The 24,428-nt window shown below is 38.9% G+C and overlaps 1 protein-coding gene across 5 annotated transcripts in view; it reads left to right on the forward strand.

Annotated features, from left to right (window-relative positions):
• CDK14 (cyclin dependent kinase 14) overlaps positions 1-20,825 on the forward strand; it is a 313,650-nt gene extending 292,825 nt beyond the window's left edge. For all 5 annotated transcript variants that reach the window (XM_038128378.1, XM_038128382.1, XM_038128380.1 and 2 more), the window contains one exon: positions 16,557-20,825. The gene's annotated coding sequence lies outside the window, so the exon portion shown is untranslated. The remainder of the gene's footprint in view (positions 1-16,556) is intronic.
• The last annotated feature ends 3,603 nt before the right edge of the window (positions 20,826-24,428 follow it).

Below are 24,428 nucleotides of genomic sequence, written 5' to 3' on the forward strand. Positions count from 1 at the left end.
CTGAGCTGTCTCCCCAACTGTTCCTGGCTGCCAGTGCTTTACTTACTCAACAGGAAACTAATTTAATTAGTACAAAGAACAGGCCAGTACAGATGCCTGTATGAAATTCTTTCAGTTTTTAGAAGACATGTGCTAAACTCCTTACATTAGATGGAAAAACAGAGATTGTAACATTTACACAATGAAATATCTGTTAACCTGTATTATCAAAGGTTGCTGTCTCAAATTATTTTACTGTGGTCTTGCAACACCAAACCAGACAAAATATTTCAGTTGAAAGGCAAAGAAACTGATAGTAAATTTGAGATGAGCTTATGTTTCTTATTAGGAATCTCTCCATCCCGTATATGACTAACTGGGAAGATGTGCCATTAGTTCTTAGCAATACTGTCTGCTTCTAAAGTCTGCTTCAAAAAATTTATTAAAGTGGTGAATTCAAACAGTACTTAGGAAATACCAAAATTAAGGTTTCAAATTTAATTTCATCCACCTGTGGTTTATGCACTCATCTACAATTTTCATTTGTCAGGATCATATACTCTTATTTCTTTGGGTCCTCAAATCACTTTTCTGTAGGATAATGGATTGTGAACACAGATGGATAGCTAATGTTTCCTTTCATCTTCATCTTTCAGTGTTTCATCCTATGCATTGTGGCTATAGCATCCATAATCTGAACCAGGTATGGAATCATTAGTTTCCATGGTGGCTTTTCATGATGTGCATTCTATCTTAGTTCTTTGCCAGCATCATGAAGCCACTTTCACAGTACCCCCATGAGCTGACACGGTATGAAGGTGTCCATTTTATGCACTAGGAGCTAAAGCACTGGTATTAAAATGGCAATTGTTAAAAATGAATCAATTATTCTTGCCTGATTTTTCAGAGCTCCTTGCATCCTTTAGTGCTGAATATGTTCAGATTCGATTTCATTCTGCATTGACCTCAGTTGGAGCAGCGAATGTTCAGTATATCTGCAGCCCCAGCCAGGATCCATCTTGGATTACAAAGAAAATCGGAGCTGCCAAGTGAATTTCTGGTTTTTTTTTTAAAAAAAGGTTAACTTCTCTAGTATTGTAGGAGCTCTGATGATAGTTTTCTAGCTTCTAGCACCATGTAGGAACTATGGCAGAAGCAGGACTCAAATGCAACTTTCCAAGCATTCATCTACTGAAACTTAGTTATTTTTTCTTGTCTGTCCATTCAACTTACTTGAGACCTTCCATCTTCCACAATAAAGAAATCAAGGGTCTTATTTTCAATAAAGCCCTTTGTCTTACAAAAGCAGCATATAGTTTGAGCAGCAAATGTGACAAAGGTTTCTTTGGGGACAAGCAAATGACCATGTGTTAAAGACTACTACAGGTGTACAAGGGATTAGATATAGTGGGCAAGCATTTCAACTCCTTTCAAGAGTTTTAAATTCCTGAATTTTCAGAAACTGATACAGTGGAAGAGGTTTTGGTTTACAGAATCATACTGATACCTTCTCTCACTTTCATCAAGATGTGTTCCCAGTAGGACTCCTACCTTTCAACCCTCAGTGTGAGGTCAGTAGGCAGCAGTAGGAGGTGATTATCCTCTGTGTCAGGCTGACACAAGAGAAAACACAGTGCATTGTGCAAACAAGCTTACCTGCTGTTTGTTGGGCAGGAGATAATGTTGTATGACCCAGGAACAATAGGTCCTCCTGCTGCTGCTGAAGAGACAGGCAGCCTCCTGGCTGTTTGCTCTCTGCTGCCTGCCCGCTGCCTCTCCATGCCTCCCTCTGCCCTTTTTCCTGACAGTCACATCCCTATTCCCCAACCTGGTGCTTCAGCCTCTTTCCTCTCTCCTTATCAAAAAGGAGTCAGCCATGGAATTATGCTCAATAATGCCTGTACTGATTACTGTGTGTTTAACTTGAAAAGTATTTTTAATATTGCTCTGGTGCTTAGCAACCCCATATTATGCCACTGCCCAAAAAAACCCACCAAAATGATATTTGCAAGGATGGGAAGAAGAGTCCATCCCTATCTTTATCAAAGTTAAATGTTATGGAAGTTGGTTCTTTCTCTTTGAACATGTTATTCTTCTGACTGTTTTGTTTGCCTGCCTGTCCTGGTCAAAGATTAAATGACTGACAACATGGCAAATCCTGGCTTTCTTGTTTAACCACTATTAATCACTTAACATTGCATTCAGAGTTAGTTTGCACAAGATATGTGAAAAGCAAAGAGCCTCACTCGCATGCTGGCTTAACAGCTAGCAACATTTTCCCCTCCCATCTGCTGTTCATTATTATTTAAAAACGAGTCAGAAGACAGAATTGGATTAGCAGAGTGGGTGGCACCAGTGGAAAACAAGCTCTGTGTTGGCAGTCACCCTGCCAAGTTCATGTGAAATTGCCCATTTTAGTTGGCAGCTTCAGCTTAGCTTGGTGTGATGACATATGGGCCTAGAGGGTAAGAATCTATTTCCATATTATAGCAGCTTCTGCTGTGAAACCTCATAGTTTGTAGCTGTGTGACTGCCTGGCTTTGGCTGCAGGCTCCCCTCCTGGTCTGCTCTGCCACACCGGGCTCCTTGGCCATCGTCTCAGCATTTCTGCAAGGCCCCCTTAGCAACTCTTCCTATGTGTTGATGCTTGGGTTGCCCCCAGCTACTCCGTTGGTCCCAAGCCATAAGCATGTCCAGTGTCAAGTAGCAAAATAGGGAAGCTCATAACCCTCTCATTTGTGGCACCCACACAATCAAAGGAGAGGAATCAAGCCCTTGCTTTGACTTTTAAGGGTCAGTAGTTTCTCAAAACAGCAGGGATATGTATTTTATGTTTGAAAAATAAATAACCGTGTGTGTAATTTACACATTGACTCAAAACTCAATCACCTCATAAATAGGCATTTACAAATGAAAAATTAACTTCTTAAAATTAATAAAAATTCCCTGTTTCAAGTATTAGTGATCTAGAGTTTCCCAGGATATGATTTCAGTGTCCAGTGTTGTCTATTGCAGTTCTGCAGAAAGGAAGTTTTGGTGCCTTGCATTGAAATCCATGTGACAGGGATACCACCAACTAAGTCAATTCTGTAAAATAAGCTCAAAGATATTTCAGGAACCAGACTGCCCCTAAGTCCCTCAGCTGTGATTAGTGAGTTAACAATAACATTTCTTATTTCAGAAATCTTTTTCATCCTCTACTTACTATAGAAGGAAAATAATTAAAATAACTCTATGTAAAGCCCTTTCAAAGCACAAAGAAAGTATCTTTCTGAGTTTACAGTACTGTTATTGTTGGTTATTACTTGACAGGATAAAAATGTTTGAGAAGGGAGAGTTACAGGCTGTTGACATGCCTTTAAACTATTTATTAGAATTTCCAGCATTTCCTATGCTCTTTTTTTTTTCCCCCTTTGGACACTCTACTGCTGCATATTACTTTAGATAGCTTTGTTTTGGGGATAGTGAAGAAATCTTGCGAGAAATTTTGCTGTTGGGAGTATGTGATCCTCTTTTGTGCAATGTGAGAAACAGAAAACCTTATTCCTGTTAGTCCTTGTTGTCACAGCCTATGCCTGGTAACAGCCCTAGTCTAAAACAGTTTGACAAAGGTGGACAAAGCATGATGCCATTACGAACCCCCAGGCACTTAAATGAGAAGATGTGTTGCATATTGGAAGATGTGAGTTGGTGCACAGGTCTGTCTTCCTACTTGTGCCTGTCTCTGCTCAGGCTGCAGTGGGAGCCTCTTATACATTATATGATTATTGCTGCCATCTTCCTGCTGTTTATTCAGCGAGGATGGGTTGAGAGAAATGTCAGGAAAGGGGCAAATATGCCCCAATCAATGATCAATAAGTAGCACTCTTGAAAAGGTGTGTATTTATCACCCAATGGCTGCAAAATTTGAACATTATGTACCAGTGAGGTGGTTAGATGGTATTGCTATTAATGTATCAAGTTAAGGTCTGCATTTTGGAAGGATTTATTCCTGTGATGAACTCAATTTTAGAAGTCCCTACTGGGGGTAAGAGATGTGATCAATCCAGTAGCCGTGCCCTTGTTACTGCCTGTGCAGAGACCTGAGGATATCACTTAGGCACAAAGAGGCAGCTTAGTTCTTTGTTAATTCTTTATACATGAACTAGTTACTCATTTCTTCATACATAACTGCTATCATTCTTCATACCCAAACTGTATTTTGTTTCTGGATGAACTTAAAATGATTTTTGGAGGGGTCTAATAATCAGGAGCCTGTACTTCAAGGTGAAAAGGGCTAATGAGATACAGAAAGCCACACTGTCTGTTTGTAGAGAGCAATTCAGCATTCTCCTGGTGCATCTATTTCACCTCCTTTTGATATTTAAACCCAGAGCATGTCAGTTACAGAGGTGCTGGGTTATCTATCTGTTCTGCACTTTCTTTCTCTTCTTTCCTGTAACAATTTTCAGCCTCGTATCCTTGATATTTTTGTGGATACAATTTATTCTTTACATTACAAGCTAATCAGATGGATTGAGCTTCAGTTGCCACAAACAAACAAGAATTTACTGTAGTTTAGTAATGCTAGAGAAGTTTCCATTTGAAAAAACATCGTAAATGAATTTATGTGCCCACCCAGATTTATTTTAATTAAAATCATCCATGAGTCTTGGCTGTTGTTTTGACTACTAAGTAGTTACAAATAAGCTTAATAGACATGTTTGTTTTTTCCGCAGCTGTGAAAATATATATTCTGCTACGATTGGTTTTTTATCTGATTTATTTAAATGGAGTTAGGTAAAGATGCAATTTATAGGGAAGGTTAAAGGGTCAAAATCCTATTTAATTAACTTATACCCACTTGGGAAGCAGCCAAGGTAAAAGAATGCAGTGAAAGTAAGCTTCAAATAATATGAAATCTTTGAAAAGGACTAACCACCTTTGGTGAAAGGCTTTCCTGTTCTTAACCTTGTGTCATTTAAACTATTTAAATGAGCTATGCAAAACCTTACTTTTATAATGGAGCTTCAAAAAAAAGATTAAGTATTTCTTGCAGTTACAAGAAAACCAATGCTTATAGCAGTTTTGAAAGAAAAGCCTTTAGTGCTCCATCTTACCACGATCCCTGTCTTTGCATACCACAAAATGCACAGTATGTTGCACCTGATTTGACATCTACTGTTTCTGCCACAAGCCTCTCTAGTGTGTGAGACTGGTTTTTAAAAACATTTTTAAGTCTTTTAAAGAACAAAAGGGAAGGGAGAAGCCTCTGTAATATCTGAAAGAGGTCTGGTTTTCAAGGAGTGTAGATCCTGCTTGGTTTCTAAAAGTTGTGTCTGGGAGGAACCTCATGCTAGATTTCCCAAACCATGCATCTTAGTCATACATGTGGAAAAGGTTCTTACCCCAACCAGAGTGGGACCTCTGAGAAATAAAATCACTGAGCTGTTTTGTGATCTCCTTATGTACTAGACAGAATATCCTCAGTGCTGTAGTGATGCTCTGTAAAGGTGCTAATTCTGGAACATTTTTTCCATTTAATGCCACAGAGACTGCACTGGGGAAATATTTCTGTTTCAGTGCTCCATATGGTTTTGTATGTAAAAATGGAACTGGCAGGGAACAAAGCAGCTGGCCTGAAGCTGCCAGTAACTATTTCTAATGTCACAGATTTTCAGCAAAAATCCCAAGTGGGAGCTGCATAGGTGAAAGGACTGCATAGCAGTATTCAGCAAGTATCAATACACCCTCTAGGGAATGAGCATGAAGACAAGCAATATCTCATAAAGACACCATTGCATTTCCTAAACTGGGATTTTTTTCTCCTCTGTTGTATTCTAGTCTTAAGAAGTCTTAGGTTGGGAAACAACTGAGGCTTGAAAATGTCAACTGCAAAGACTTCTTGATATCTCTGTCAAAAAATGCCATTCTATGGCATTCATGGTATGGATGGACACACAGATTAAGAGCTTAGGACATAATCATATTTGGAAATGTATTCCAAAATTTAAATACATCTATTTCTTAAACTTGCCATTAATATAATATACTGTACTATAATAATGGGAAAGATCCTTCTGCTTCAGCATGTGAGGTCTGCTTTCTGTCTAATTTATATGTGCTTAAGTGTTGCAGTGCTGCCTTAAAAAATGTATTTTAATTGACATGACCATTTTGCCATGATTGTCAGTCTCTCAAAAGTCACAGCAGCAAATAGAATGCATAACCAGATGGTGTTTAGCTAGAAGGATCTTTACTATCCCGAACGCAGCTGCAATAATATCTGTTCTGTCAAGCTAAAACAAAGGCATTCATAACTTCACATTCCAGATTAAAAATTCCTTGCTTGTTTGAAAAGTACTTTCTAGAAAGAACACAAATGGAAATAAAAATGCAGGTGAGAAATGGAATTTTTTTTCTTTTGTTCACCCATCCCTCTTTTTTTCTTTTCTGCACCTGAACAGTCACCCTCTCTTCTCAAAGAAAAAAAAAAAGATGTAACTTAATTCCAAGCTGCCTGTAGGTACTTGCAGGCTACTAGAATGATTGTGGTAGTGATAAACATTCACACATTGTTTTCTTAATGCTTAGCATTTATCTGTGGGGTCTGAGGTAGTTTATAGTGCTGTGATCCCTTGCAGAGGCATTTTTAAATTCCAAGGAATCTTTGTTAGAGCAAAATGGTCCACACCCATCTCTAGACTATCCCACATCTACTCTGCACTGATTAAACCAGCAGCATTAAATTTGTTCCAAGACTACTTAGCTTTCAAGAAGCAACTTGACTAATAATATTAACAATCACATGTATACAAAATGCCCTATTTTGAAGTACCTGCAGATACTTTCTTTTTTCAATGAGGCAGGGTTTAATTTTTGGGAGGAGGTAAATGCTGATGAGTCATCTGGCAAGTATTTAGTCTTTCTCATGTCATTTTGTCCAGCAGACTTCGCTTTGGGGATAAAAGCCATGACAGAGAAAAGCAAGAATAAATCTCTGATTAAGTTCTCTGAAGAGATGTACTTGTTATGTTAGATGGGGCGGAGGGGAAGGAGAGGGTCAAACACTTCATCTAATTTGGATTCTCAGTTGGTCAGCTGTTGTGTTGCAGCTAATATCAATTAATTATTTAATATTAGCTTAGGTTGGAGCTGATAAATAGCACAGTTAAGAGCAGCTACCATCATTCCTGATACTGGCAGTCAATAACTTTCATTTGTGGTATTTGGAGGGCACAGTTGATCTGCTGTCCCTGAACTCTAGGGTTATATTCTTCATTCAAAGCTAGGTAGTGACCTATAAAGAATCAGATGCTTTTCTATCCCATCTGAATTCTCTGAATTCTGGTTAAATATGACTTGAAGCTTCACAAAGTGTTAAGCATCTCCTTGATATGTTGGCAGGCCAACATATTTTTGCCGCTAAAAAAAATGTAAACCAACCAAAAAAATTCAAAGAACTTCCAGTCAGAGGCATGGGCTCTCAGCCATCTCTTGTTTGCTGCTCCCTTGAAACATGTACCAGAGATTATCCTTATTAGGCCATCTTGCTGGTATTCCCAGAGCTTTTGAGTATGGTTTTCTTCCTTTTTAATTGGTAGGTCATTATGTGACAACTTCTGTCTGCTCCTCTAAGTGGCTGGCTAAGGCAGATTTCACAGTGTTTCCAGATACCTGAAAATAATTAGTCATTTGTGAGTTGGGAGGTGGCTTCAGGTTTTAGAATGAAGCTTTGTTCTTCGTAATGCACTGGGGAATGCCGCTGATTAAAAATAAGGATGTTATTCCATCGTTTTGTCTTTGCAAACAAGAACAGTGTGGTAAGTTTCTGTCTAGCTCTCTCCAGGCAATTCCTTCTTGCTCCCTCACCAGTTTTCAATCCCATTAGCTGTGATGAAGCTAGTTGGAAGTTTGGTGTTAACTGGATCACTTCATTATGAAGTTCCACATAAAAATGTCACTTTTGATACCTTTAGTGATACAATGGACAGAGAGTTCCACAGAAAATTTTACAATATGAGTGACGGGCACAAGTGGCAGGGCAGGAACAAGGAATTATGTTTGCAGCAGTGGGAATTTCTTAAGCTGGCTCTGCCACAAAGGTGAGATGTGGTAGAAGGGTACCACAGCTAAGCTCACTCACACCCAGCTGCTCATGGTTGAATCTCCCATCCCTTGACTGTTCAGCTCTGCAAGACAGTTTAGCAATGAGCAGATCTCTCAGCAGCCATTCCGGAGCTCCTTTTCTCAGAGATGGGTTCATACCAGTAATAAACCTGTTAACCAGGGCATTAATGCCTTTATAACATCTTCCAACAAGTAGTGGTTTCCTTTCTGAGTTCTGTTATATACAACATACAACTGTAACAGATAGACTTTTCTTTCTTTGCTTTTTTTTTTTTTTTTTTTTTTTTTTTTTTTTTTTTTTTTTTGCTTTCAGATATTTTAATTAAGGTATCTACAAATTTTGTTCAGGCATAGCATTTACTTATCTATTTCAGAGATGAGAGCTGGTGCTACCACTGAGATAAGGATCTCATTGTGTCAAACACTGGCAAAAATTGTAAGTTTAGGTTCTCTCATTATAGATCCAGTGAGACAGCATTTCTCCAATTCACGTTCAGTCAATTCCTCTTTACAGTTTTTTTTGTAAGTTTTCAGGGTGAGAAGCATAACAATTTAGACATATCACATTAATCAGGTAGAAAAAGGTTGGAAGAAGTTGTAGGGATTTGGATGTTTGTCAGTTTTGAGAAGTATATTCTTGGAAACCACTAGCATTAATATTTTTCTATTCTTGATGTGTACCAAAATCTTCAATTTCTGTTTTTGTTTTTAGTAAGGTTTCTATGGTTTTGCATGCAAACTATATTAAGCTCAATAACACTGCTATTTTTTGTAGTATCTTCATCTGAAGTACTGGTTTTCCCAGAGCTCACTCACAGAGGGCTGTGCTTTATTCTCAAAAACTAGAAGACATGTAGTAGATTCAGTCCTGGCCACTTTTCATGTGAAGCCTTATTCAAATGGTAATTGTGAAGGGCTTTGTGGACTTTGTTCTCAACTCAAAGAAAAAGCTTCAGCTGTGGGCAGATAGGGTAGGAAAGAATTTTTGCTGAAAGACTTGTAGAAAACTAATTTGAAAGTTACCACAGCCACTCAAAAGTTAAAAGTATACCTACAAATCAACTGTGAAACCAATCACATTATCAAATAACATTGGAAATTAATACTGTGAATAAAATATATTACAGTAAAGATCAGGCTTGTATTCCTTTTTTTTTGTCCTCACGAGACACACTATAAGGGAATTCATGATAATATTTTGTAGAGACCTGTGTGCAAAGTATGCACAGTTGGTTTGCAATTACTGATATGCATATATGCTACTTAGCAGCTAGTGTGTAATTTAAGGGTAAGCCTTGCCTCTTCAGAGTCAGCCTCCCACACTGGACGATTGGGTGCACATGCCCCAAGTCAGGTGATGCAGGACTTTCATTTTGAACTCATACTGTGCATAAAGATACAATTTGGAAAACTCACAGTCCAAGTAAAGATTTCAAGTACTACCAATGTTGCAACTGTTCTAATATTGCATTTTTGATAAATTTAACTATATTTACATAATTTGAAGCATTGGTGGCTCCAGCTAAAACAGGGCACTAATTTTGGAGACACTAAACCCAGAGGCTGGGACATAAACCAGGGCCCTTGTTACAAAACAGGTTGCAGTGTGATGAAATGACTTGCCAACAGTCACATTCAGCAGCAAAGCCAAAATCTTGGTTTCTGTTTTCCAGCCCCATATCCGCAGTGCCATAGGCATCTCACCTTTCAAAGATTATGTTACTTATTTAACGTATGCTCATAAAATAACTTAGTTTATAATCATATTACTATTCTGGTTTTTTATTTTCTTACTAGCTTACAGTCCTTGTCTAGCACTCACTTCTTTTAGGGTCATCTCTTCGCACCCACCCTGGAATTGCAGTCAACTCCCACACACAAATCTATTTCAAGTTGCAGGGCTCTGCTTAGAGGCAAAGTCAATCTGTGAAAAATTCTTTGTGGAGAGAGGAATTCGTAACACAGCAATATGTTCATAAGGATCTGTATTATGACTTATATGTTAGAACTGTGAAGAATATACAGCAATTTTCATCACTTTAGAGTCTGGGAAATCCCTTGTGTATAAGAATGCCAGTGCAGTAACCAAGACACAAGAGAAGAAAACAGAAGAAATTAACCAGTTAATCCTGTGCTACTTATTTGTCAAATATGCTTTACTGCTGAGTACTCACAGCACTTATAATGTGTATCCTGTACAGTGCTGCATCTGTGAAAGAGTAGTTGCCAACAATTGCCAAGATAATCTAGAGGTGTCATTTAAACATTAAATGATATTAAATAGCTAAAGAAATATTAAGTAAATTGGTAAAGATGTGGCCTGTGTGAGGGGAGAAAGGTGAGGATATTCTCTCCATATTGAGTTACGCCCCATCCTAGGACTGTAAGTCACTGGAAGACTGGAAGTCACATTTAGAGTGTGTTTTGCAAAGGAGATTACACCTGATATTTTGGCCACACACATAACTTGCACATATTTTGCTACAGCTTCTTTCCTTCTTTAGTTATAGGGGTGCAGGAGCCTGAGTTGACACTATAAACTGACCTTGTGAACATGGACTTTGACAGAAACTGAAATTAAACTGCAATAATTCAGCCTTTCTCAGTTCCTGAAAGTTGCTTTGTAGACAAATGACAGGGAAGAAGATACTTGGCTTCAGTGCTATTTCAAGACTGATGCAAATTCACTATATTCCTGTGTGTTATAAGGCTTCTGAGTTCAGGAATCACTAACCAGCCTATAGTTGAAGTTATTTTCTTCAAACCCTTCTCAGTTTGTCAAAAAAATCCCAGTTTTTCTAGAGTGTCTCTTTTTCTTCCTCTTCTTCCTTTTTTTTTTTTCTGAATAAATTTTTAATAGCAGCCGTAAGTTCTGCCTCTCCTGTGTATTTTGGGGCATGGATAACTAGATAAAACTAAAGCCCAGCAGAAAGCAATTTAAGAAACCTTACATTTAGCCTTAGTGAATAGTATTCCTCAGGAAACCACAAACAAGGTATAGTCCACCGAAGAAAAGCTTCCAACAAAGCTAGGCTGTATACTGAGATAATCTTTGAACTAGCACCTCTGAAGATACACAGAGCAACTTTATAGGCATCAATCTACTGAGCCTTGTCCATGGGGTAATTCTGAGCCTGAGCTAACAACACTGCAGATCATTTATTTTTCATATATAAGAACAAATGCATTTCTTTTAAACTTCACAGAAGTAAAACTTCCCCGTAAAGGAAGGCAGACTATACAGTGTGACAATTACATATTTTAAAGCATATATTTATAGAAATGCCTTTATATACCCATCCTTTCTACACGTATTCAAACTCATACATACACATTTTTTGTATGTTTGCATTTGTGCACATATATCATAGACATAGATAAAAAATAAAACATGTATGCATGCATATGTGTATATATATTTGAAGGGGGAAAAGGATTTATGGCAGCTGGCCAGATTTAATTTGTCTGCTTGTATTTAGCACTTAAGGGCTTATATACTCAGTTTGCTCAAAAGAGTGAAGAAGTACTCCTTGCTTATGCCTCAAATCAGAAATGCATGAAGTGCAGCTGCAGAGATAATACATTCTCCCCAAAGGCTTTGGCTGAGCAAATTAGGTGTCAATGGGGTGCCTGCGCAGGCAGTACTCTCTCTAATTAGTCTCTTGAGCCTAGTTGGTGGCAGGTATAAGATGATCTAATCAATTGGTCTGTGTCTGATGGTACGTGTAAAAATCCTGGCAGGCAGAGCTGTCTCCCACAGGTCACTCACCTGCACAGCAGGAACGCTCATTTTCATTTTTCATCTCTTCCATCACATGATGCTGACAGTTGGTTTTAAGGAAATTGAATCCAAAAAATATCTAGTTCATAGGGCATGTAGGTCAAAATAAAGTTGCATTATGGGTATTGGTGATCCAATTAATTAATATTTATAGCAACAAGTTGCACGTAGATATTATCTGAGTGCAAATAGTATTGCTAATGTTTGGTTGGCTTTTTTAAATGATTTCTCTAACAAAGGTAGGAATAAAAGGTGTGGGGAAAATCACCTGTTAATACTGTACTTTTTTTTCAGAGAGGATGAACAGTATCTGTGGTGTCTGCATGTGTGGTGGAGGGAGAAGCAGAAAGAGTATTATTGTTGATGATCTTAAATACCTCCATGTTTCAGCTCATAAAGAATACAGTATCTCCAGTTGTCAGCTCATATTTTTATTTTAAAACTGGAATACTCTTATAATACTGCTGCATCAGCTGCCACATAAATAGACCTGCACTCTGAGTGTGCTTTGCATGCTAAAGACTCTGCGGGAGCACAGCTCCACCCGATGTGATAATTTATACAGAAATTAAAAGTACCTAGAGAAGGATGCTGATGCTGCGAAAAGGAACATGTATTGAACTGGTATTTTTACAGGACAGGATGTTCTTTCACTAATTAAAATAAAGAAAAATATTTGGGATTTAATCACCTTCCTCTGCCTCATGTCTTGAGAGTATGATTAATGTTTAAATTACAGGCTTTGGTGTGCCTTTCTAGAACCACTGTAACATCAACAGCTACTGCATTCTAAAGTTGGCATCTACTGTTTTTAAGGTGGATTAACACTCTATCCCGTTCGGGGTCTGGGACAAACAAAATGTATGCAGCAGAAGTTTCCTCTAGGTAACAAACATAGAAATTAGTCACTTCATGTAGATCACTTAATATTTCAAGTACATCATTAACTTCCTTGTAGAAAGGTATTAAGTTTAGGAGAGATGTCATGAAAACCAGAAGTACTCGGATCTGTGGTGAAAAAAAGTTCATTGTTAAGGCAGTCTTCAATGTTTCAGGGTTTGTTGTTGCTTGTTTGTTTGGAGTTTGTTGTTTCGGTTTGGTTTTTAAGGAGATATGAATGAACACTATTTTACTCTTGGGAAATCACAAGTTGTAAATACTCCATTTAACAATTTACAATTTTATAAGCAAAGCTGTGACCAGAGGCCATAAACATAATCTGCCAAGTCACCAGGCAAAACTTTGATTTGTATGATGGGGGAAATATATATATTCTAAGCAAGGATATTTTTAAAATATATCTTTAAAAATGCAAACATGGAATACGAAGCCATCTGGGAACTGAATGGCAACACTGTGTAGAGGGCCCTGCCTTGAGTCTTTGTTGTGTGAACAACTGATGTTTCATTTCAAGAGCCACTCTGAAGAAACAATGCTTTTTAAATAAAAAGATTGGTTCAGACCAGTCTAAAATTTTCAGGGTTTTTTAGTATAAATTTTCTGCTGTGGATAAAGAGACGGTCTCCTCTTTCTCCAGTTTAGGAAGGTTGTCTGTTTGATGTCTCATCTTAAACAAAATTAAATGTGAAGAGTAAGTCCACAATGATTACAGCACTCCTCTGACAAGTGGCATATCTGTGTTCAGCATAAGAGAAAGCTGGCACTCCACGACAGCTCTCTGAGGCAGAGGAAGGGACTTCACCTGTTGACTCCATTTTTGAATTGACAATACACATTCAGAGAATTAGGGATTCAGATGCAAACATCATCTATTCCTAACCACCACACTTGTTGTGTCATGTAAGGATTTCATACTCAGGAGAAACACCTTGGCAAGCAGAGCTGAGGGTTCAGAACACCCTGTGCATTCTGGCACTGCTGTGAGCAGTGGGTCTGTCATGCAGGCTGGCTTCCCAAACCAGGTGTGTTGCACATTTCAACACTGCAGAGAGACTAAGACCACCATACTGTTCCCGGGTTCCAGCTGTACTGTGTCTTCTAGCTTTCCCCAGACAGAACCATTAGTGAAATGTGGCATCAAATCATCAAATCATGTTCTTTTCCAGTGATCTAATCTAAATCTGGAGCCTGTGCAGAAGGTTGAGGGTGGTGTTGTCCACCATACACAGTCTCTAAGCTTCACAAGAAACCAGTTACAGCCCTGGCATGGCAGGATCCAGCAAAGCTGGAGCTTGTAGAGTTGTGATCTTGTAACTGTGATCTGCCTTATACTGAGCCAGAGCAGGAAGCCTGTAACTCCTGCTACCCTTTCTTAGTCTTCAGTGTTCTGCCTGCAGTGTGCATTGGTGCTGGCAGTAGTCCAGTGTGCAAGGTTTTTTGGGTTTTTTTTCCCCCTTGTGTTATATAATAGCACCTCTCAGTTTATTAATTTCTAAAGAATCTCTTAATGTTCTAGGGCTTGATTCTGCAAGTGCTAAGCCTCTAATGAAGGTATTCCCCATTCCACAAGCTCAGGCCCTGTCCTGGAGAAAGTGCCATCAGCTTTGCCTACAAAGCCAAACTTGAAACCAGACAATGTAGTGTTGTTACTGGGAAATTGTAGCATAATCCTAGGAGAAGTGTGATACTTACCTCATTTAGATACTGTCCCGAGGTCCAGTGATAGAAAGGAAAAGTTCTCTGTAATTAAACTGCAGTTATTCTCAAATGAGCAATGACCCTCTGAGCAATTTGATAACTACTGGAAAAACATGCATCCAGAGACTTTGCTATCCTTATAATTTTATTACTGTCTCAGATGTCTCTGCTGCTTATGCCAGTCTCTGGAACTCCAGTAATTTGGGCTTAGCCTGAAATTAGGCCAGCTATTCTGGATCTGGGCAGATGTAGCTTCTGAATTGCAAGCCTGCTTTCCACAACTGGAGTGTAGGTGGCAGTGGGGGCAAATGCAACCTCAGCATTGGAAGGAGCTTTGGGAGTTTAGTTGCTCCTTTCCAAGAAGGAGGTTCCAAAAAGAACACCCCTGAAATGTGCTCATGAAGGAAGGGAAATCTGGAATTTGGGGAATATTATCACTGATGTTTCATCACTGAGCAGTTGTGAATCTCTGCAAGTTCCAAATATTGCTTTTCTTTTTAAGCTTTTGAATGTAAACTAAATATATCAGGTCAAATGTATTCATTGAAACAAGATTTATTGGCATTTTAGCCAAGCTTCTAGACATTGGGGAAAGTGGGACTTTCATGTGGAATACAGTCCACACAAGCTCCAGACACATTTAGAAAACAAGCCAAGAAGGACTCTAGAGGTGGTAGACCAAGCTCCAAGAGGGCCCAAGATGCTTAAGAACAGGCTTTTTTAAATCCAATTCAGGTATCCTGGTGCTTAAAGAATAGAAGAAGAGCTCTCAAGAATCATGACAGGAACCCTGGATATTACAGAAGTTAAGATATTGCATAGACATTGGGGTGTTTTGTTGAAAGCCACAATTAAAGTGCTGTGCTTGAAACTGCAGTTCAAAACCAATGTCTTGGTTTTTTCCTGCTTTTGAAATGAGGACTAGACTAGATTCACTGGCACCTGCATCCAGTTTGATTTAAATAGTTTTAGGACATGCTAATACAAACCAGTTCCATGCTCAATGAATATTTCAGCATTCTTTTTTTAAGGGATGAAATTCCTTCACATCTGACTGTCTTCCTGCAACAGCATTTTAAAAATGTATCAGGTCTGTAGTTCTAGTCTTGGAGAACTTAACAAATATATTTTCAGAATTTCTCAGAAAGTCTCACTTTATTACGTGACATAGAATTCTACTTGGAGATTTATTAAGAGTTAAATATGTTAATTATAAAATCCTTTCAGTGGCTTCAGTTCATCCAGTTCATCTAGCCTTCATTCAGCCTTCACATGGCTCTTCTTGCAGTTATTGGATGCTTTGTTTTCCTGTCCCACATTCTCAGCTTGCCTCCTGTTTTGTGTAAACCTCAAAAACATCAGGATACCTTCGTGCAAGTGCAGCCATTGCTTTGAGCTTCTTCATCAGCAGACTGAAAGACAACATAAGTGAAGCTATTGATAGTGTTTATTTTTATATTTAAAAGGAGAGTTTGCAATTATCTGCCTAAATAATAGAAATACACTGAAATTAAGGTAAATACATTTAGACACAGCACACCAAGAAGCTCCATAACCTGGGTATATTTGCAGAAATGTTTCTGATTTGTTTCAGGGTGCCCCAAACAACTCTGAGAAGACCTTTTCAAAAACTAATTACAAGCATTGTTATGGAGGAGATCACTAGGGAGAAAGGGGGCAAAAAAACAAAGGGGCAAAAAAAGCTTGTAAACTCCTGAAGCTCTGCCAGCATTTTTAGTAACCTTCCTTTGCATTCAGGGGGTGTGACCACCTTTAGAAGAGATGACTGGTTACGGCTGTCTATAATTTCCATGGAGAATGTCAGTGCTAATGGTACCTGTGAAGATTAGCTCTTGGGGCACAGACACATGAATATGGATTAATATATCTCACTTAGGCGACCACCCTGAAAACACTGGTGTTTTAAGTTCATTTTCCTGAGGTACCAGTTCTAAACATGCTTTGGAAGTCTGCCCTTCACTCTGAGCTGGCATCTTCATAACTGGCTTTGGCCTAACCTATCTTTTACCAAGTGAAAAAAAAACTGCAATTCATGAGGCTTATTATAATTTATATTGTTTCCTTACAGGATTAAATTTACCAGGTTGGAGGAGGGAAACAAAAACCTAATGAGGAGGCCGACACCAGGAAGGAACCACGGCCTGTTTCCTTTCTGTCTCTATGGTGGATTTCATTCAAAAGAAAATTGAAGCTGGCAAGACCCTGTTTTTCCCTGCAATTTATTTAAAACCTTGCACGCATTTGGATACCTTGTGATTTCAGAGAACTATGTGAAGATTAAGCTTTTGCTTACTGATACATGGCATGTACTCTTTCAATCTTTTGTGTTTGATTTTGTTTGATTTTCCACTGCAGCGCTGCATCTTTGTAAGGATTTTTATGCTTTCACCAGCAATGTCTTAAATACTTTCAGACAACACATTTGGTGTTCACACTTCTTCAGTAACAACTGTACAAAAAGAGCCAACAGTGGCATAAAAGACTGTGTGTTTTCTTTGAGGGTTGTGCATAGTTTGCAACCAATGGGAAGACTATTTCTTCCCAGGGCAAGCCCAACTTGTCCGATCAGCTGACAATTACAACACTTGCCACTCTTCCTCAAGTGTTGTTTGGTTATTTCTTTTCTCATTATCCCCTCAGACCATTCATATCCATTTAAAAACATGGCAATAATTGCATGTTTATTAAGTACTCTAAATTTGGTTACTCTGCTTAGGCTATGTAGCATGCCAGTTTTCAAAATAGGCCTGTGAGAAAGACAAAGCAAAACTTATGAGATGTATGCAGCTGACAGATACACAGTGAGTTCCTTATGGTTTTATTCTCTTCAAGAATATATTTTTCTTTTTTTATGGGTCTTGGCTAACATCTATATGATTTTCCTCACACTAGTTACTTTTTGGAATATTTTCTTGAAAACAGAGATGATTAAACTGTTCTGTTTAATTCAAGGCAGATACTGAGGTACAGAAAAACTTCCTTTGAACAAGCCATTAAATCTAGCTGTGTTACTTTGCCATGAACAAAGCAAGGTGGAGAATTCTCCTCATCCCAGACCGTTTGCTGTTCCACACCAAAGCACCTTTTGAGTTATTTTCCATAGGTATTCTGAGCTGATTGGAAGGCACTACATGATCCTTAGTCTTTAGATAGCTTTTCTGAATGAATCATTCAAATGCAAACTTTGCAAGAAACTAAGTTGTGTGTGTGATTTTAGAAAAGGAAGCCCCTGCTACATTTTGGTTAGGGAGAGCATTGTGTTCAGGGGTGTGGAAAAACTGCCCTGTTTACAACTTTGCATTCAGAGAGGGCAAGGTATGGTGCAAAAATCACTGTTGAGTTATAGTCCTACTCGGACAGAAGCACTTGCTAGGCAATATTATTGTACACATAATTTTGACATCCTTTGCTTGCTGGGTGCATTGAATTACATTTTAAGGAAGTGTGGTAATGCTTTGGTTAGCTTTCAGTGTTTAAAAGGAGGGGAAAAGGATTTGTGCTACTGCCATCTTATTAAACTCCAGCAGTGTTTAATAAGAAAAAGACACCAAATAAGGCAAATCCTTGAATGCACAAGCAGCTACAAAAGGTGTCTTAATGAACTAGGACAGGAGTCTACATTTTCTAAGAACTGAACCATGGAAATATTCTTGATATTTGCACAGCCATTAAAAGACAACTTTCCCCACTGTCATCTCTGTTTCAGGATCTGCTAAAAGCCATCTGAAAGGCACTTTCAGTCACAATCATATTTAGAACTTACTGCAGTTCTTCCCCTGTGTTTATAGGGGGAAAAGCGACCACTGAACTTTTGAATTTATCACACACTGAAACTGTCTTAGACGTGGTTTGTTTGGGTTTCATGTTTCCTTTTTTTTGTAAGAGAAAAGTCTTTTATACATTATCTTTGCTACTTAAATTGTGTGCAGTTTGATGATTAAAATTAGCTATTTTTAGAAAAAAAAACTTGCTGCAAAATCTGAAGAATTTTTGAAAACATAACAAAGATTTTGATTAGGAATATAAGGGTAGTTTCATAGATGCTTCTACTTGACAGCTTAAATTTGAAGGCAAGCAATTACACTGCTCAACTAACCATCTGAAGGTTTAATATAGAGTAGTTCTCCAGTTGTTCCCACAAGCCTAGCATATTACTATCCATAGTGACTCATGTACAGTGTTTGCTTAAGATATGTGTGTGTGCGAATGTGTGTGAACACACATGTGCACGTGAGATTATCCTCTCTGCCCCATTCCCACTTCTAAGCAACCACTGAAATAAAGTTGATCCAAAAATCTACAAACTCAATTAACTGCCTGAATGAAAGTTCATAAATATCTAGGTTTCTAAATAGCAAATTAATCTTCAGCAGTAATGAAGTTATCTCACCTACTGATTATTAAGGAGTGACCAGGGTCTCTTACTTCTGCACCCACTTTCCAGGCACCCTGACTGCCTGTGATGGCTTGGTTTTGCTACTCTCCCATGGACACCTGGGGACGTTCTCCTAGCATGAAGGCAACCTAGGCTCAGCAGGATGGTGCTTTTCACATGAGCACTGCAAATTAATCTTCTGTAACATCAAATCTGCTGGGAAATACCAAGGGTTTTTTTGAGATAGTAGAAGCTCCTTTGCCCAGGGAACTAACAGTTGACACTACAGCCTTATTTCACTCTTCTCCCTTCCAGCAGAGCCCTTACCTGCACAGTTAGCCTGACGCCCATGAGACAGCTGCCCACCTCTCCAGCTGGTTTCACCACAGCTCTTCTCAGTGTTGCGAATGGACTGTTTAAACCCTATCAGTGCTCTTGAGACTGATCTTTGCTTCAGCAAAGATCAGTAGTGTTACTCTCTTTTTCTCTCATCCTTCTGAAATTAGTTCCCCAAAGAATCTTCAAAGACACAAGAAGTAGCCCAGCCTTCCAGATGTGGGTGCCTGGAATGTGATGTTTCACATTGTCAACATTCTCACATTGTTGAAGTCAAAAGTTGGCTTCAGTGACCAATAGTCTTTGAGGCACAGTCCTGGAGAAACTGTGGGATCTGCTCAGTTAGTAGCCAGCAGCAGCTTAACTTGCATTTTCCTACCACTTGGCTGAGATCCAGCAGATCTGTCCTGGTGATACTTGAGAGGATGTGGTTTTGCTACAAGATGGGAGAGCAGCGACAGGGCAGCAGGTATAGCAGGCAGATAAAAGTGGGAGGGCATGTTCTAACTCTCAATGGGATCTAATATTAAGTGAATGAGGGAAGGAAGATGGTGATAGATATGGTCTGCATGAGAATCCTTACAAGGAGAGAGTCCTTACAAAACAGAGAGTCCTTACACGTTTAAGTTCACAGAACCTAAATTTACAAGTCAACCAGCTGGAGATTGCTCAGTCTTCTCTCATGCTGGGTTCAGTTCAACTCGAATCCACACCCAGCAGGCATCACCCCAGACAGGACATTCCAATAGTTCTGACATTACATTACTGTATGGGGTCCTACATCAGTTGGGTCCTTTTAATTCTCACTCTTACTTTTAATCAGAACCATGGCTTAGGACAAGTCATCAGTACAACAGTGAAAATTCAATCTGCAGTAGACAGAGGCACAGGGGATTTTGCTTTCTCTTTGGTGCATAGGGATTCTGCACTTCAGACTCCTGGGAAGAGAAGATGAGATAAATAAATATATACCCTGTGGGTTGGTGGGTTATGTACACCCCGTGTCAGTGCACACAACCAAATGTGTAGTCAATGCTCAATGTATGGATATACAAAAAGATGAATATATAAAATATTCATCTGTGAATATTACTGGGTTTGTAATCTTTGTTATATAAAAGGTCTAGGCTGTACAGACTAAGGAGCAAAATGCAGATACCCCCTATAAACAGAAGTAGGTTGCATTACTGAGCATAACAATACTCTCCCCTACCAGCATTTAGGTGGAGTGACTATATGTTACTGCCTTGCATTTTTCACATAAGCAAAAAATCTAAAAGTAAAGGATGCACTAATAATTCCCATCCCCCAAAATGCATTTCCGTGGTGCTGCATACAAAATTCCCGCTTGCCAGCTTCCATGCGGATTTTTGTATGGTGCACTAAGAGGTATTCTTTTTTTAACAAATAAAAAGGGGAGGGCTGGTACATGAAAACAATGTTAATGTAATTAAAAATATATATACTTCAGAAGAACAGCATCGTAAACAGTACAGTAAAATAAATGTCGCATTATTTGTTACACCTTGTAATTTGTCTGTATTATGAAAGATGTAATGGTTTGTCTGCTGTAACTGTTGTTTTCTTGTAACATCATACTGAATAAAGTGTAGCAGAATCTCTCTTCTCCTTTGTATGTGTGATCTAGACCTAACCCAAGGAATAAAACTTTGTTCTCCAAAAACCAAAGAAGGAAATGGTTGTAAACAGGAGATTTTTAAGGGATGAAAAGTACTTGGGAGCAGGCAGACACTAGACAGTAATATGTTGAAAAGATTAGGCACTGATTCAGTCAAACATGAGCTTCATCAAAACTACAAGGCAGTGCTCACTACATAGGGCAAGATTCTCTGCATTTGTGTCTGTAATAGTACGTGAATGGTTTCGTGTCTTTCCGTTTTGTTATATATGTGACAAGGGACTTCTTTACAGCACACTGGAATTTAACCAAAGTACTAAAAAAGCCAGTATTCTGAAAAAAAACCCAAAACAACAGGTCTGATTTAAATATATCATTATATGGAAGATGAAGTCTGGCTTATTACAACTTCTCTTGAAATAGAAAACTGATAATTCTGGTAGAAAATCAGGCAAAACATACAATACACATTTTCCACAACTTTGATGTGGAAGTGTGATTTATCCTTGTTTATACTTGATTATGTATTTTAATCAGTGAACATATGCTGCCTTGACTCTTTGTCTGTTTGTGCATCATAGTATTAGATAAGCAAGTGCTTGCTCACACTGTATATTATCAATATGTGTGTTCAGTATTTTTTCCTCCTTTCCATTGCTTCTAGCTTTTTTGCTACCATCATCTTGCTAGGACCTATTTTTAGACAATGAATGCTAAATCAATGCAGTTTGCATAGACTTCGTTAGAATATTTGCCTGAAATGTTAGAATATGCTGTTTTAGCAAACACAAGAGTCTATAGGACTCATTTTGATCTGGGATGGGGCATAGCTGGAGAGCAAGGGCTCGAACTGTGTAGGCTGACAGGGCAGCAGCCCTAGCCTCGAATATGAATAATGGAGGACCTAGATTTTAGTCCTGGCTCCAGCTGATTAGAAATATTTGAAGATAAAAGGGTCTTCCTTGGAGCTAGCACAATATAAGCTTGAATGTGGGTCTTCAGTGTCTCAGGTTTTATCCAGTAGAAGAATGTGCTGGCCCCGATGTGATCACAGAGCACTTCAGAAGAAGAATCCTCATTTTCAATCTAGTAAGTTGCTGCAGAATGACATCAGCTGCAACCAGAGGGCATTGCACAAAAACAAACAAAGAAAACACATGCATGTTCATCTATTTATATTTTACCCTCAGTTCTCACTGGCTAGGACAGGTTTAGGAAGGTGTTGCCTTTTTATAGTCTGGATGAATAATTTGTAATGCTGACTCATTACCTGTATGGCAACTTTAACCTACAAATCCCTCTGATACAAATGAGGACCAAGAATTATTACCTAAAAAGGTTTGTATGTTTGAACACAGGGTACCAGGAAGCATGTTCAGAGTCAGCCTTTAATTATGTAGTATAATCCTTAAAGCTGTCTCCTGACCCCCTTGGCTGCACTCCTAGCCTGTTTAGCCCCAAGGTTTTCTTCCTAAGCTAGCCTGGCTGCTATGGCAAAGCAAGAGATTAATTTAGCTAGAATAGCAGCCATCCCTCCCCGAGAAAAAAAAACAAAACAAAAAAACCAGAGGGGAAGGTGTTGAAGCAACCCTGTGCCACTGGGTTAACACACACATTTTCTCAATAATGCCTCTTCTTGTAAACCTCTGCAAAGTAAACCCTACAGCAGTGGAAGGGCTTGCTGCTACCAGTGGGGGGTGGTGTTATGGACATTAGATTTGAGAGGCCTATATAGCACATCGACCAGGATAAAGGGATACAAATCAGAGAGGGGAAAAAAAAAAAAAAACCCAACCAACTGAAGAGAGTTAAAAAAAATATCCAGGGCCAAGTATTTACTGTTCATTTCCCTTGTGAGTGGTGTTATATATTGTCTGCAGTGAGTCATGCTGAGAGCAAGCCAGGCACAATAATAGCTGAGAGCAGTCCTGCAGCCCCTTCGTTATTGCTTCTGCCCGCTGATACAGAGTTGGGCAAAAGAAAGTGATTCCAGAAATGTTCCTTTCTTTTTTTTCCCCTTTTCTCTTGTTTCCCAGAGGACCCAGTAGTGATTGCTGGGGCTGTACTACCTTGAAAGAACTGCTAAATTAAAATCAAACATTTTAAAATTAATTTTTCACGGACCCATATGGTGATTCACATAAAAGACGTAACAGCTCTAAGTGCTATACCAGATACTGCAGCGCTGTATATCCCAGTAAAGTCTTGAAGCCTAAGGAGATTTATGATATCATAGAAACATTTCAACCTCATCTTTCAACTAGAATTAGGACTATAGTGTAGGTGTTATATAGGACTACAGGGTAGGTGTTAATCTTACAATCCAGCTAATTATAAATTTGTTCTGAGCTTTCACCTGAGGAACTCAGAGATACTCATGCATCAAAGAAATGAACTGTATACACAGCTCTGGAATATACCATACAGATGTAAAGATCCCTATTTTTGTAGAAGAAAAAAAAAACACATCCCAAAACCCAAGGTACAGATTCAGTTTTTTTATTTTCAAAACTTTGCATGGGCAAAAACACCTGAAAGAATATTTCACTTGGTGTTTGGTGAAGACTGAACAGTGAAGATACTTTTTTAGAACAGTTTCTTGCAACAATAAAGTGTAACTTCTGTGTTCAAATCAAGTCCTGTTTCACAGTAGAGACAGCTCCAAAGATATGCCAAAGTGTAGTGCTCTAACAGGACTGTGAAGAGTTGTTCATTGACCAAATTCCTGGCATCATGCCAGTGTGGAGCAGGAGAAACTGCATGTACCAGCATTCACTGGGAAATACTGTAAACATGAACTGCCACTTGTCTGCATCAGGAGACACAACGTTCAGAGACCATCTCAGATGTTCTTCAATAATCTCATTTTTTTTCCCCTAACACACAATATGGACATCAAAGGAGAAGTGAGTTTCTGCATGAAAGGTTGTAATCTACAGCAACTCTACACAGGGTAATTTGGAACACAACTGCCTCCTTGGTGGGGATGTGAATCATGGAAGAGCTGCACTTCTGGTGTCCCACATCCACTAGGTTCTCTCCAGAAATGCCTGTTTACATCTGGGCAGCATACGTGTTTTCACTGCTGGCTGTTCAGTTTGTGCTCATGCACACAGAGTGACTAACGTGGAATAGCAGGAACCTGTAATTTTGAGAGCAGCTCCTTTAGTGGCCAGAGGTAGCCCACTCTTCTGCCAGTCCAGAGACAGCAGTGAGTGAGCAGAATGAGGATTTGCTACTCCATAGCTTCAGCCACTTCCAACTTCTTCTGCTCTTCTTGGATTCATCTGTTGGTGCATCAGGACTGGAGGTGGAGGAAGCAGGAGAGAGGGTATGAGACAGATATGTGTGCCGTCTGGGGGCGAGGTCATGAGCCTGGCAGTGGTTAGGATATGGTCACAAGCAAGTTCTGGTGTTTTAGAATATTCCCTTGTTTTAGAAATTTCCAACATGTTCACCCTACCACTAGCTGGGCCTTTCTTTTATGACCCACACATGAGAAACAGGAATTTGGATATCCTTTCCCCAAGCACTTGCAGTTTAGATTTAGGACAACCAATTTATCAAAGGAAAGGGGAGAATCTCAGAGG

The sequence above is a fragment of the Motacilla alba genome, chromosome 2, assembly GCF_015832195.1.
Source record: "Motacilla alba alba isolate MOTALB_02 chromosome 2, Motacilla_alba_V1.0_pri, whole genome shotgun sequence".
NCBI classification, from domain to species: Eukaryota; Metazoa; Chordata; class Aves; order Passeriformes; family Motacillidae; genus Motacilla; species Motacilla alba.